This window comes from Salmo trutta, unplaced genomic scaffold (assembly GCF_901001165.1).
Source record: "Salmo trutta unplaced genomic scaffold, fSalTru1.1, whole genome shotgun sequence".
NCBI lineage: Eukaryota > Metazoa > Chordata > Actinopteri > Salmoniformes > Salmonidae > Salmo > Salmo trutta.
Genome location: NW_021822735.1, coordinates 123,981 through 140,621, shown reverse-complemented (window position 1 = coordinate 140,621; position 16,641 = coordinate 123,981). Strand labels below are relative to the sequence as shown.

The window sequence follows — 16,641 nt, the reverse complement described above, 5'->3', positions numbered from 1 at the left end:
GGCTCTGGGTGGAGATGACAGTATACCAACTGGTAAGCCGAAGTTCTACAAAGCATCTTAACATGTTTAGCCACTGTACAGAGAAGGCAGTGTGGTGGATTATGACGGCGTGCTACACAGACGTTTGTTAGTTTTTCCTTCAAAAGTACATTAACTGCATCGTATTGTGTTTGCCGTGGCTTAGAGCCAGACATATGCATAGCTGCCCCTCTCAAATTATTAGCAGCGCCAGAAGCCCCAGTTGAAACAAAATGGCCGCCAGCTAGGAGAAGTGCTGGCTAGCCTCCCTCTGTAATATGGCTGACAACAACCTCACCTGCGACTTGAGCAGAGAGGACAGCAACTAATTATGGGGACAAATATGTTTGGAGTGTGTGTGTTGTCTGGGCTCAGTCTGTTTATCTCAACCTCTGTTGGTTCAGACTCTCTCTCTCTCTCTGTGTTCTGATTTAACCAGAGGCAAAGCCTCCCAATTCATCAAATATTAAACAAGGCAAGGTTCTCAATGATTTTCTGTCTCTTCCTGTATTCACAGCTAGTTTCTTTCTTTTTGTGTGTCTGTCTCTCTCTCTCTCTCTCTCCTGCGAGGCGGACAGCGGAAGTCAGGCGGAATGAAAGCTGAAGTTTCTGCTGGTCGGCTAGTTGCCTCAATCGGCCATACAGGCTGGGGATTGCAGGGGGGTGAATGGACAGTGACATGTTGATGTTGTACTGAGAATGTTTGGATCCCCATGTGGCCAGAGAGCTAGCCCCTCCCCCTGCCACTCTCCTCTCCTAGCCCTCTTCCTCTCCCGCCTCTCCTACCCTCTCTTAGTCTCTCCTACCCTCTCTTAGTCTCTCCTACCCTCTCTTAGTCTCTCCTACCCTCTCTTAGTCTCTCCTACCCTCTCTTAGTCTCTCCTACCCTCTCTTAGTCTCTCCTACCCTCTCTTAGTCTCTCCTACCCTCTTAGTCTCTCCTACCCTCTCTTAGTCTCTCCTACCCTCTCTTAGTCTCTCCTACCCTCTCTTAGTCTCTCCTACCCTCTCTTAGTCTCTCCTACCCTCTCTTAGTCTCTCCTACCCTCTCTTAGTCTCTCCTACCCTCTTAGTCTCTCTACCCTCTCTTAGTCTCTCCTACTCTCTCTTAGTCTCCCTCCTACCCTCTCTTAGTCTCTCCTACCCAGCTCTTAGTCTCTCCCCTCCTCTCTTAGTCTCTCCTACCCTCTCTTAGTCTCTCCTACCCTCTCTTAGTCTCTCCTACCCTTCTTAGTCTCTCCTACCCTCTCTTAGTCTCTCCTACCCTCTCTTAGTCTCTCTCCTACCCCTCTCTTAGTCTCTCCTACCCTCTCTTAGGTCTCTCCTACCCTCTCTTAGTCTCTCTACCTACCCTCTCTTAGTCTCTCCTACCCTCTTCTTAGTCTCTCCTACCCTCATTAGTCTCTCCTACCTCTCTTAGCTCTCTCCTATAGTCTCTCCTACCCTCTCTTAGTCTCTCCTACCCTCTCTTAGTCTCTCCTACCCTCTCTTGTCTTCCTACCCTCTCTTAGTCTCTCCTACCCTCCTCCTTAGTCTCTCCTACCCTCTCTAGTCTCTCCTACCCTCTCTTAGTCTCTCCTACCCTCTCTTAGTCTCTCCTACCCTCTCTTAGTCTCTCCTACCCTCTCTTAGTCTCTCCTACCCTCTTAGTCTCTCCTACCCTCTCTTAGTCTCTCCTACCCTCTCTTAGTCTCTCCTACCCTCTTAGTCTCTCCTACCCTCTCTTAGTCTCTCCTACCCTCTCTTAGTCTCTCCTACCCTCTTAGTCTCTCCTACCCTCTCTTAGTCTCTCCTACCCTCTCTTAGTCTCTCCGCCATCATCCTTCCTCTCTTTCTTCAACCCTTCTCCTCACTCTCTCATCTCTGCCCCAGCCCCTATGCCCTGTATACCCACCATCAAAGCTGGGCCTAAATACAGCTCACTGAGAGCCGCAGCCAGAGGGCCTGTGATGCTCCATCTGTACCCATCATCCGTCTGCGTGTCTGCGTGTGTGCGTGTGTGTGTTGCTATGACCAGTCAGCTGCCTGAGCTGTGTTTGTCCTGCTCCTCAGCTGCCTGATCCAGAGTTAGGCCTCACTGCTGGTGTCAGATGCCTTGCTAGACTCTGGATAGAGTAAGGATCTGGATGAATGATGTTGTGGTAACAGTGACCCAGAGCTGCATTGATCTGATTTTGGACCTGTCTCTCTGTGTGGCCAGCTGGGGGTATATGAGTCTCAGTACTGGGTTATCCCCTCTCCTAATCACAGCTGACCTTGGATCAGTGGTTTAGGTTCTAGAGTCAGGGGCACATCCTCAGTGAAATAGGGAGTGGAGAGACAAGAGCAGGTGGACAGTTTTTTGGGGGGGTTGAGAGTGAAAGGAGATGAATGAGAGACTTTATCCCTTATTCCTACAGTGTAATCCATATCTGTTCTCTACTGGCGTATGGCACTAGTCTTCATTTAGTTGCCATTGTTCTGAATGGGAAGTTAACGTTTGTTACTTTACCTTTAAGAGACCTTTAAAACAGACCAGTGGTATTTTCAGAGAAGCCATACATTACACATAGGAACATTAAACAGGCAGGTTATGTTTTAATATTGACATGGGCATTGCTTTGTTGGTGTAGTAGACAAAGGGCTGGGTGTACTGAAACACAATATGTTCTTTCTCTGATATGACTGGGCGTGAATATTCATTCTGTTAGACTACAGATCAACCACATGTTTGTATAGCTCTTTGTATTAGGTCATGATCCGTTATGGCGTTTTGTACCTGTTTGAACACAAACACTATTTTTCTTCTTCACACCCTTATAAACACATGTTCAAACACACAATACCACATATTAATTTTCACACACTTTCTGACGTCCACACACACACACGCTCTCTTACACACACACACTCACCCCCTCCATTGCATTGTGTTTCCTAGGCTGCCGTGCTGTACCGTGCGGTACACTCTTGCACCCTGCTCAGTGCTGACAGCCTCAGGGCCTGGCCTACCTTCCTGCTCCTCTAAACCAATTGCTCTCTTTCTGTTTCAGTCTTTTGACGGCAGCGTTTTAAATGCCATGCCCTTTAATTACAGTATTTACTTAATAGGGTGAAACAAAACCCATGTTCACACAGCAGGAGGACCAGGTGACTCAGAAGGCTAAACACCTGGCAACAACACACTCCTCTGACACACACACCCACACACACCCACACCCACACCCACACTTAAAAATCAACACTGTGTTCTCTGGCTGGGAGAAAGTACTGGAGACCTGTGGGACTTTTTCCACTTTGTTTACAGAAGCCACTCATGCCTATGGGAAAATGCTACTTGTAAGTTAAAACATTTTAATTTGACATTCTTTAAAGTGGGTAAACAGATGGAAAGGAAATAAACATTCATGTATTTTATTCCTCCCTTCAGTAGTATACTATTACATTGGTCGGGGAAGACTGCTACGTGTCTTTTCTCTTGTCTCTTCTTCTCTCTTCCCCCCTCTCCTCTCCTCCTTTTCCATGTAACATTCCATGTTACATTTCTTTCCAATACAGCTCCACAATTAAATCATTACTGCTAGATTACCCCAGCATTATGTTAATGACACGTTTGACTTTGTCTGGGTCTTTAAATGGCTCTGTGGTTTCACATCATTGTTTGAGGGTATTTCCCTAATCTCTCTGGTTCTGCACTTTAACTTTACATCTCCTTTCAAAAGCTACAGATGAAGATGTGCTGATGAGGGAGGAGCGTCACTGACATCATTCAGTGAGGTCACACAGGAAGTGATGTCTCAATGCGCACCTTTAACTGTAGCAGTACAAGAAGATGTGACATGTTTATTTGTGGTGTTCAGTCTCTTCCTCTAATCTCTTTTTAAACCAGGTTAATGTACTCCACCTATCTGAAACCTAATATCTATTGTACAACAGTTTAAAGCTCCTGTCCCACAGTTTAACAGCATAAAGGTCTCAGATATTTAACACTACATCCCCCGTAGCTAGCAGAATGGCTTGTAACAGGCAATCTGAGGCACAATACCTATAATTAGCCAACCCAGGTTGACCCTGCCACTGTCACCTGCAGACAGGTGGGAATTGTGTGAGTCTCCGGTGACCTTATCATGTGACCAGGGTCAGGTGTCAGTCGGGGGAGAGACTGTATAGCTGTCGAGGCAGGCCTCATCCATCATCCTCCCTTATTGCTCTCTCTCTCTCTCTCTCTCTCTCGTTCTCTCTACATGATGCCCAGAAGGCGCTAGCAGGGTGGGGAGCCAGGGGTGAAGTTGAGGGAGGTGGAGGGTGGAAGAGAGGTGGTGGTGGAATAATGGTTTTACAGGAACGTTCATAGAACAACAAGTTTTCACAGCAACAGCACGCGGTTCCACCACAAATAAAGAGTTACGGCTCCCAGCCCCGCAGTAACCCTCTTCCTGATCCCAGAGCAGATTTATGGCCTCCAACCGCTGGGCTGTGAAAAACTGCAAACACTGACAGGCTCGTAACCTCTTTACCCTCTCCATCAATACTCTTATTGCTCAGTTTTCTCTCCTGGGCTGTGTAAATAAACACAGTCACTGTGAAAAACTCACATTTCTCTTTAAACCAACTCTAATTAGTTTTCCCTCACTATATCAAAATGCTTCACTCTGGTATTTGGCCGCATGTATGGAATAATATTGCATTATGGGGGCTGTGTTGGCATGTTGAGGCATTGGTCCCTGTTGAGTCTTAGCCACGGTGTCTTCATGGCTGTCGTCGTTATGGCTCTTGACATGGCCAGAGTAAAAGTTTGTTTACAGTTTGAGGTCTCCGACCTGAACCAGCTGCATTAGTCGAAGCTATGGGGCTCTCACAGGTGGCTTGGAGGCCCTCTTCATCCCTCCTGGAACACACACCCACACACAGCCTTAGGGGATGACCCATGACCCGCCCCTGTGGGAAGAACACACGGCCAGAAGCCGTGGACAGAACCTCTATCTGTTTGTCTTTACAGCCTGATTGCATTTGAACAAAAGTTGTCTGCTTGTAAATGTTAGCATTAGGCCACATTCCATCCCCTAGCCCGAGGTAAGAGAGGAGAGCTGTAGCAGAGTAGGGCTGGGGTGTTGGGTAATTTGTCACGTTGTTAAACCACTAATGGATGTCCACCTGGTTTGAGAGCAACAGCAGCAGTTTGCCTGGCTCCTCCTTAGCAAGTCCAGACTGAAATTGTGTTTTATGGCCCCAATTATAAAGGATATTTAGCGACTACCTTGCTGCTTGTGTGTTTTGCATCTGGTTGGTGGAGGCTCCAGACACTCAACAACCCACCTAGCCAGCCCACATCAAACAACCTCGGTGTGAGACTTGGTGTGCTCTGCTCTGATGAGCCCTGCTTTTTATCAATGCCTCATTCACCTAGTTATTGAATCATGCAGCACAGGAGCATTGCAGAGACCAGAAGTGCACATGGTGTGGTCGTACGCGCTGCAGCCCAGACCTACAGGTCCTGTGTTCCCACTGCTGTCATGTAGGAGTCCAGCAGGCTCTAATAAAGTCAAATAATAAAGGCTCCTATTTGTTTCATGTGGTTTAATGAGCAGCCACACATCAGACTGTAGCTGGATGGAAGGGGACCTCACAGGGTCTGAGTCTGGCTGTGGTGGGGTGGCGGGGCGTCCCACCCAAAGGTAGCGCACTCATTGTTACAAGCGGGGGGGGGGGGGGGGGGGGGGCACAGCGGCACGTGGGGGGAAGAAAGCAGCCTCAGCTCCTGCTCCCGACCAAAAAGCATTTGCGTGTTTTCCACAGCCATTAATTAGAGGGATCAGATGTTATTTTTATTAGCAGGGGCTCTTTAAAAGGAATCAAAATGAAAGGAACATATGTCACGCATTTGATGCCCCGTCTGCTCCCCCTAGTCCTCTCCTACACAGTCACCCACCTCATACACTCACGAAGAGCACAGTCAGCACAGTCTGTCTGCAGACAATAGTGGTTAGTGGATTGATCCTGGGGAAGCTGTTGGGACGTTGCCCTACCCACGCTCTGCTGTACCTACCGCCATGGGACTTGACCCCAGAAGGCCTGTCTGCTGTACCTACCGCCATGGGACTTGACCCCAGAAGGCCTGTCTGCTGTACCTACCGCCATGGGACTTGACCCCAGAAGGCCTGTCTGCTGTACCTACCGCCATGGGACTTGACCCCGGAAAGACTGTCTGCTGTACCTACTGCCATGGGGCTTGACCCCAGAAGGCCTGTGGGCAAATCCATACCACGCAGCCTCACTGAACCTTACAGTATAGTACATGACTCCACAAAGTTACCACTGAACCTTACAGTATAGTACATGACTCCACAAAGTTACCACTGAACCTTACAGTATAGTACATGACTCCACAAGTTTACCACTGAACCTTACAGTATAGTACATGACTCCACAAAGTTACCACTGAACCTTACAGTATAGTACATGACTCCACAAAGTTACCACTGAACCTTACAGTATAGTACATGACTCCACAAAGTTACCACTGAACCTTACAGTATAGTACATGACTCTACAAAGTTACCACTGAACCTTACAGTATAGTACATGACTCCACAAAGTTACCACTGAACCTTACAGTATAGGACATGACTCCACAAAGTTACCACTGAACCTTACAGTATAGTACATGACTCTACAAAGTTACCACTGAACCTTACAGTATAGTACATGACTCCACAAAGTTACCACTGAACCTTACAGTATAGTACATGACTCCACAAAGTTACCACTGAACCTTACAGTATAGTACATGACTCTACAAAGTTACCACTGAACCTTACAGTATAGTACATGACTCCACAAAGTTACCACTGAACCTTACAGTATAGTACATGACTCCACAAAGTTACCACTGAACCTTACAGTATAGTACATGACTCCACAAAGTTACCACTGAACCTTACAGTATAGTACATGACTCCACAAGGTTCCACTGACTCTTACACAAGACAGGATGTGTACAGGTACAGGCGCGACATGCTCACTGAACCGCTGTCGTCCTGGGCAACATGATTGCGTACATCTCTGGTTTGTGGCTTCGCTGGCAAGGCCATAAAACCTCACACCTGCAGAGTTCTAAAGGACTGAACTGTGGGTGTAGGGGAGATAATGAGGAACCAGGTGATCTGAGGCTCTCTCTCACTCACTCACTCACTCACTCACTCACTCACTCACTCACTCACTCACTCACTCACTCACTCAGACACACACACACACACACAGAAAGAGAGATATCACAACCCGTCTCCTTAAAAGGAATTTCCATCAGGCAGCAACCCCACCCTACCTATTCCATACATAATGTCTTTATCAAACAGTCTCCATTTACTCCCATGTGTGGTTACAAATGATCTCCTGTAGCAATAACACAATAAGTGTTGTCTGCTATCTATGTTAGCCTGCTTTTTTTTCACTTGGCCTGACACAATCGTGGCATTTATCAGTGTAATTGCATGAGTCGGAAGCACTGATGTTGTCTATTAGGCGGATCTCCATCCTGTTAAGAGCAGAGAGGCTTTTAATGTATGGCCCTGGCTGCAGGAGTGGACTCAGCACAATTACATGGCTAGTGGAGAGATGGAGGGTTCCTGATGCTGATCATGTTGATCCCTGGACCAACCATGCACTCCCAACAAATAGAGAGAGGAGAGAGGAGAGGGAGAGGGAGAGGGAGAGAGAGAGAGAGAGAGAGAGAGGGAGAGAGGGAGAGAGGGAGAGAGAGAGAGAGGGAGAGAGAGAGAGAACAAAGTGAAGCAGAGGTTAATCATTTTATTTACTTGCAGCAATGGATTTCTTTTTCTTCCCCCTCTCTTTCTCTCCCTCTCTTTCTCTCCTTTCTTTACCAGGCTGGGCAGTGAGTGGGCTGAGGAGGGAGGGCTGAGGAGGGAGGGCTGAGGAGGGAGGGCTGAGGAGGGAGGGCTGAGGAGGGAGGGCTGAGACAGGGGGAAATCGATGGGGAGCGCATTACAGTAAAACGTATTGATTAGGAGAGACCTGCGAGCACCGCATCAGTCGCGGAGATGGTGGAATGATGCAATGCTTAAAGGAATTTATCCTTTGACTTTTACATTAACCTTTTATTGACTGCTTTGCCTGTCCATAATTAACACTCACTTTAGCTAAAGTGGTTAGTTTGAGCAGTGCACTGTGGGGCCGGAGCCTGGGCCCTATGGTGAGCTTCTCCGCCAGCTAGAGCCCTATAGCCCCCTCCTTGCCACAGACCCTGCGGCCCAAATGGCACCCTATTCACTATTTAGTGCACTACTTTGAACCAGGGCTAAAGGACTCTGATCAAAAGTAGTGCACTATATGGGGAATAGGGTGCCTTTTGGGAGGCAGCCAGACAGAACAGTTCAAGTGCAGTGTGTGGCTGCACTATAGAAGGCCTCTGTGGAATAAAAGGCGATAGAAGCTCAGATTCCTTTCACATTAACATACTATTTGAGCAGGCCTGCCGGGCTATAGGGTTTCAGGGCAAATTGAAATGACTGATTGTATTGCCAATCTCTCCTGAGCGAGTGAGCGAGAGAGCGAGTGAGCGAGAGAGCACCAGATGGGATAGTTAGCCCATATCTGTCTAGGGTTAATCCATTGGAACACTGGAGACTCACAAACACACTCCTAGTCCTCTAGCTCTGCCTCTCTTTCTCCATCCTCTTTGTCTTTGACCTTACCTTTAAGGTGTTGTTTTCCCAGGGGAAAGTGGTGATTTGTGAGAATGTGTATAGTGCTGTGGCTCACAATGCATTTCTAGGAGAGTTTAAGGTACCAGACTAGATATTGAATTATTTCATTCCATTTTAGCGGTTAAGTGAAGGTGTGGTATTTGCAGCTATTGGAGGTGGTGGGTTGAATGTCCTTGCCTCTATTATATTTGAGACAACTCTCATAACTACTGCATCTCTGGTTAAATAAGATCTCTCCATTCCAGTTTAATACGGTTAGATTCTCTGTCAGATGAGTACAGTATTACTACATAATGAACTCCACCACATATTTACACTCTCTATCTTCATATCCTTGTTCAGGACAGCAGAAAAGAGGCCAGTGTTTTCTATTGTACCAGTCTGACATGAATAGTTAATTCACTGTAAAACTCAAACGGCACTGTGTTCCCATGGCCTTTGGTGTCGGTCCGCTGATGTAAGCAGAATGTGTGCGTGTGATGCGTATCTCTATTCTCTGTGTGTCTGTGTCTCTTTTCATCCAGTTCTATATTTATGCCTGGCGTGTCCGTCGTCCTCTCTCTGAAGTGGCGCTTCCTTTAATTCTGCCCCTAAATAAATCATGAGAACATTTAGACCCATGTCTTGTCGCGCAGCCCCAAGGTCAGTTGATCCTATTATTTATCAAGTCATATGCTACATAATGGTACTTAGAGCATGTTAACACATTCTATGATCAGGCCTCTGATCTGAGACCTGGAAGATATATGTGGATGGTGTATGTTAATACCATCCTCTTGGTGTAATGCACTACCTATCAGAGGGTTAGACCACAGCTGAATGGTACCACTTAGCTGAACAACTACTCCAGCATTAAGTGGCCCTTGGTTGAAATATAGAACGGCCAATTGAGGCAGGGACGACCTGGACTGCCTGTTCCCTGGCCACATTAACGACCTCCCCATCACATCCCTGTTAGGGACCATAGAGCCTGTAGGGGGGTGGGGAGGCAGGGGGAGTAGGCTGCCTGGGGTAGGGATGGGGGAGGTAGGGGGAGCAGGTTGCCTGGGGTAGGGATGGGGGAGGTAGGGGGAGCAGGGCGCCTGGGGTAGGGATGGGGGAGGTAGGGGGAGCAGGTTGCCTGGGGTAGGGATGGGGGAGGTAGGGGGAGCAGGTTGCCTGGGGTAGGGATGGGGGAGGTAGGGGGAGCAGGGCGCCTGGGGTAGGGATGGGGGAGGTAGGGGGAGCAGGTTGCCTGGGGTAGGGATGGGGGAGGTAGGGTGTCAGACACCAACCAGCTTCTTTTTCAGAAGGAGGAGGAGATAGTGAAGTAAGGAGTAACTGTGACACACACACACACACACACACACACACACACACACACACACACACACACACACTGTGACCACAACCCCCCACCACCACTGGCCCCTCCCACCCATCCCCTCCTTCACTTCCAGGTCAGGGGTCAGCCTCATCTGTCACTATGCGTCTCATACCGTGATGCTTCGGTATCATTTTGATCCAACAGACTAGGTGGTGGAAACAGTAGAAGTCATAATCCATGAATCATATAAAGTAGAGTACTGTAGAAACACCATGTATTAATATCAGAGGGTTGTTTCTCTATCTGTCTCTCTTGTTTTGACTGGATGAAAGGAGAGGGCTTTCCAGAGAAACCATCTGGCGGTGTGGAAATGACTGGAGCATTAATCACTGAGGATACTGTTGCTTTGTCATCATATTGACGGTTTAAACCACAACACACACAGATCACACACCCATGTAGGGCTGCATACAAAACATTCCTGACTCATCACCTCTCAAACAGATCACATACCTACCCCAGTCTCTCTCACACACACACACACACACACACACACACACACACACACACACACACACACACACACACACACACACACACACACACACACACACACACACACACACAAACGTAGACGTATCTCACACACACACACACACAAACGTAGACGTATCTCACACACACACACACACACACAAACGTAGACGTATCACACACACACACACACACAAACGTAGACGTATCACACACACACACACACACAAACGTAGATGTATCTCACACACACACACACACACACACACACAAACGTAGATGTATCACACACACACACACACACACACACACAAACGTAGATGTATCACACACACACACACACACACACACACACACACAAACGTAGATGTATCACACACACACACACACACACACACACACACACACACACACACACACACACACACACACACACACACACACACACACACACACACACACAAACGTAGACGTATCTCACACACACACACACACACACAAACGTAGACGTATCACACACACACACACACACAAACGTAGACGTATCACACACACACACACACACAAACGTAGACGTATCACACACACACACACACACAAACGTAGATGTATCTCACACACACACACACACACACACACACAAACGTAGATGTATCACACACACACACACACACACACACACACACAAACGTAGATGTATCACACACACACACACACACACACACACAAACGTAGATGTATCACACACACACACACACACACACACACACAAACGTAGATGTATCACACACACACACACACACACAAACGTAGACGTATCACACACACACACACACAAACGTAGACGTATCACACACACACACACAAACATAGACGTATCACACACACACACACACACACGTAGACGTATCACACACACACACACACACACAAACATAGACGTATCTCACACACACACACACACACACACACACACACACACAGACACACTAATAGGGACCAGTCTAATTGGGAGTCATAAAGAGAACAGGAGAGGAAACACAAGCCTACTGCCTCCTGGTCAAACGCACATTGGTCCTCCCTGTGTGTTAACAGAAAACACACCACACACACTCCACACTCACCCAACAATTACCTCCCGTTATTGTGTGATCTGCTCAAACTCACTATCAGTCAGATACAGATCTCATTTGCTTTGTTATACAGTGGACCACCACTGTTGATTTACATTGCTTCTGTGAAACAATGTGTAATGATGGTGGCGTCTGTATAGGAGGTGATTTATGTCCAGAGGAGTGTCTGACCTGTCCTGTTATTTCCTGTCCCTGTCTGTCCCTCCAGGTGCCATTCCAGCCTGGCCCAGACCCTGCCCCCAGAAGAGGCCCCCGTTGACCGGCCGTTTTGGGCCGACGACGACCCCAGCATGCCTCTGCCCTTTGACCTGGCTGACATCATCAACAGGGTGGAGTCACTCCTCTGGAGGTCGGTCGCAGACACACATAAGCGGAAACATGCACACAGATAGAAACACATACACACACTTAAATAACTCACTTATATGAGTCTGCATACCTCCCTGTAGCTCCTTGATTGTCCTGTCACCATACAACAATACTTAACCATCTCCTTCATAGACCTACGTGGTGTTGCCACCACCCTCTTTTCTGTAACTTCTGCCTCTCTGGTCAGCCATTCTCTTCCTTAGTCATAAATACAGTTGAATTATCCCATCCTGTTGGCATTTAAACTCAGCAGACATTACTCTGCAGTACGCTGGCCTTTTCATAGCCACCATGGCTCTCTGCTTGGCTCATTAGATGTTTCCCAAATGACATCCTATTCCCCATGTAGCGCGCTCCATTTGACCCGATACCTATGGGCCCTGGTCCAGAGTAGCCCACTATAAGGGTAATAGGGTGCCATTTGGAATGCAGACTTTGGCTCCTTCAGTCTGTGTGTTATTTACAGTGTGTGGCCGTGTTCCGGCCCTGCCTGCACTCTGACATCTCAATGACTTGGTGTCATACAGACGGAGTGAGTGACTGGATGGGCTGTGAATAGAGGGATGGAGGAATGACTGGGCTTGTGTTTTCTTTCCCCCTGTCAGGATGTGATGGATGGGACACAAAGAAAAGAGAAGGAGGAAGAGAGCGAGAGAGTCACCCCGTCATCTGAACAGCCTCTATCGTGAGGACAGACGACAGAGGAGGAGAACAGGACCTACCAACTCCTGATGGTGTCAACGTCCTCCACTGGGGGTACACTTCCTCACCCCACCTAACCCTGTACCTCGCCCCACCCAAACCAGTCTCATCTAGCTTTGCTTGGATGGACCCAACATGGCTGCAACATGAGGATGGAACCCTGAGTAGTGCTTTGCTAACATGCTATAGCTGATATTGGAACTAGTCTCACAATGGTAATGTGGATAACCTGCAGAATTAAAACTGAATGTGTAGGAATGTATTATTTCAATGAATGTTCTGTTTCTTTTCTACATTTAACCAGCTTTGTGTATGGATATGACAAATAGTCATACAGATGTAGGATCTTAATTTGACCAGTTTCTCACAGCAACAAAATTATCCTGCAGCAACAGGAAATGTGAATTATGGGGTGGATTATAATTAATGGACATTTTTGTAGGGGTTGATACATTTTTACTTAGGGCAGACCAAGTCTGACATTTTCAAGTGGAAATTACAAACTTCAGAAATCCTTTTAAACCTTGAATACACTACAGGTTTGCATTTCCTGCAGTGCAGGAAATTTCCTGCAACAACAGGGTGATCAAATTAAAATCCTATATCTGGAGTACATTTATACTTTCTGTTTGTAACTCAATGTTGTTCTAATTATACTGTTGTATCCTAATGTCCATTCACTTCCTCTACTTCACAACTTTCTTGTTCAGAATCTCACAGGGCATGACTTTGTGTTACCAAGATGTGACTGAAAGTGTTTATCTAAAGTGTGTGTGTGTGTGTGTTTGGTTGAATGTGTGTCACTGCAGTATTTACAGTATGTGATATTGTATATGTGTGAAGCAGTATGATAGGGATAGGGCCTGTAGCGGGGCTGGGAGATGTTTGTGTTAGAGAGGAAAGGACATCAGAGTCTAGTAGGCCTCTAGGTTCTAGTAGGCAGGCCTCTGTCTGCAGGCCTGTCTCTAGTCTGCTCTGTAGGGCTGAAAGGCAGCCCATGCAGACAGCTACTGTAGGACTGAAAGGCTGCCCAGGCAGACAGCTACTGTAGGTCTGAAAGGCAGCCCAGGCAGACAGCTACTGTAGGTCTGAAAGGCAGCCCAGACAGACAGCTACTGTAGGACTGAAAGGCAGCCCAGGCAGACAGCTACTGTAGGGCTGAAAGGCAGCCCAGACAGACAGCTACTGTAGGTCTGAAAGGTAGCCCAGGCAGACAGCTACTGTAGGGCTGAAAGGCAGCCCAGACAGACAGCTACTGTAGGTCTGAAAGGCAGCCCAGGCAGACAGCAACTGTAGGACTGAAAGGCAGCCCAGGCAGACAGCTACTGTAGGTCTGAAAGGCAGCCCAGACAGACAGCTACTGTAGGACTGAAAGGCAGCCCAGACAGACAGCTACTGTAGGACTGAAAGGCAGCGCAGACAGACAGCTACTGTAGGTCTGAAAGGCAGCCCTGGTAGACAGCTACTGTAGGACTGAAAGGCAGCCCAGACAGACAGCTACTGTAGGTCTGAAAGGCAGCCCAGACAAACAGCTAAGGCAGCCCAGGCAGACAGTTTATTTAGGGCTGAAAGGCAGCCCAGGCAGACAGCTACTATTATGTGTGGCTGATAGAAGGATCCCCATCCCAACAGCCACTCTCTCTTCATAATTGCAGCTGTTCAATGGCTTTTAATTAGTCTTAAAGCGTGTAGAGCACCACTTTCCCTGTAGCGCTGCAGGCCAGAAACTCAGATCCACGGCTTCTGACAAAACCAGCCAGGAAAGAGAAGCTATGGGTGGAAATGGGATTGTTGTCAACGCCAAGCAGAGCAGCCTTCTTTTTTATTTCTTGGTAACACTTTATTTCAGGGATCATCAACTAGATTCAGCCGCGGGACGAATTACAAATCATTTTTAGACTGCAAATTGACCCCAAGAATCCCAAACAGATATAATATTTGACTAAAACATAATAATTTCAAACCTTGCTTACGTTTGTACACGATTAATTGTCTCTCTATTATGCGTGGGAATACTTGGGAATTCTAAAAAAGTTATTCATATTTTATATATTTTTTGCTTAGAAAACTTGGGGGCCAAATAAAACCACCCACGGGCCGCAATTGGGCAGCCCTGCTTTATTTGAACTAGCCACCATAATGCCTGTATAATAATGTTGTAAGCATGTCATAACGCTTCATAGCTTGTGTCGTTGTCAAAACTGAAGCTTTATGGCATGTGTTGACAAGTTATGACTCGTGGTATGAAGCTTTATAACATGGTTAGGACATTTTTATGAAGGGTTATGAAGAGATCATGGTGTTTAGTTCAAATGAAGTGTTACCAATTTCTTTATATATCTATCTATATCAACAGGAAGTACAACTGATATATAGTGTTAGAAATGCACTTCTCAAAGTTGTTTTTTACTTCTGGAAGTTTTTCCGATTTCAAATGTTAACGGTTGCCAAAATGTTGTTCTCTTGCTTAATCTTTTTGTATGTTGACTGAGGTTGAGATTGTATACTGGCTGTATTGTTGAGTTGAACAACTATGTGCTCTCTGTTTCACAGCTCAGCTTGTCTGTCTGAAGCTTTAGGAAGGCAGTAAATAAACCAAGGCAGTGTTTTATGACCCCCTGCTCTCTGTGTGGTGCTCTCTGTGTGGTGCTCTCTGTATGGTGCTCTCTGTTGGGTCCAAGGCTCCTGTATCATGTTCATCATCACACTGTATCCCACTTTGGCCTCGCCACGTGTCTGTGCGTGCGTGCGTGTGTCTGTGTGTGTATTTGTGTGTGTGCCCGTGCTTCTGTGCGTGCATGCACATTTACACATGTACACATTCCATTTACCAGGCTGTGAGTAGGCTAAGTGTGTTTTACCTTTTCCTGGAGTGTATTTGAGCAGTGAATTGAGACTCATTTGTCAGGTGAGTGTGAGTTACAGTTCTCTGGCCTGCATGCCCTGTCACCGCCTGGCCTCTCTTTCTCCCTGCCAGATAGATGGGATGCCCTGGCAGCCATCTGTACAAAGTCCTGTTATTTACTGGCCTCTTTAGCCTATTTCACTGGCAAACAAATTAGCCCAAGTGTGTCTGCAGCACAACTAACCCCTGGGTTTCAGGCCACTCTGTCCATCGACTTACTCTGCCAGGCCGTCCCAGCCCTAGCCATGTCTCTGTAAGGCAGATAGACGGGCCATTCTGTCTGTCTCTCTGTATGTCTCACTGTACGTGACTGTATATTAGACATTAAACGAGAAGAGTATTTCTTCTGTATATTTATTTCATTTAGTCATGAACACAGCCAATAAAAGTTCATATTTTGAAGGGTAGTTATAATTGGAACTGATTGTCTCTATAGCTAAATGTAAGGGCTGCTGTTTCACACTACCGGTGTGTAGAAATTACTTTTTAACTGAATAATTACTCATAAAATAATAATACACCTATATGCAGGTTTATAGGCCTCTCCCGCCAGGAAGGGCCTGCTGGGTTTACACAGTCAGTTGAAGCCACAAGCCCAGCCAAGCTGAGGAAAGAGTCTACTGTAGCTAAGTTACAACCATGAAGACCTGTCTCACTGCTCTACCTGGCTCTACCCAACTACCTAAGGCCATGCACACTCTCAACCCTTAACCCTGGCCTAGATACAGCTAGCTCCATGTAGTATAGTACTGAGGTTACCACCCATGTATAGTGATACCCACCACCTCAGTGGGATCTAACAATGACTCTATGTAGAAGAACAAAACACTAACATAATCATCCTCTCTCTGTCTCTATCTCTCTCTCTCTCACCCCCTCCCCCCCCCTCCCTGATCCAAGAGTGAACCGGCTGTATTAGTTGAGCAAACACAGCAGACTGATTGATTGATGTACGTGGGGTTAGATGATGATG

The 16,641-nt window shown here is 47.0% G+C and overlaps 1 long non-coding RNA gene across 2 annotated transcripts in view; it reads left to right on the top strand.

Annotated features, from left to right (window-relative positions):
* The window catches only part of LOC115184099 (uncharacterized), a 14,620-nt gene extending 1,927 nt beyond the window's left edge, over positions 1 to 12,693 (top strand). The window contains exons 1-3 of one of the 2 annotated variants that reach the window (XR_003874193.1): positions 3,220 to 3,335; positions 11,901 to 12,041; positions 12,667 to 12,693. This is a non-coding gene — a long non-coding RNA (uncharacterized LOC115184099). Of the gene's footprint in view, positions 1 to 3,219; positions 3,336 to 11,900; positions 12,042 to 12,666 lie in introns of those variants that run through there. The other variant, XR_003874194.1, reaches the window with a different exon arrangement.
* The last annotated feature ends 3,948 nt before the right edge of the window (positions 12,694 to 16,641 follow it).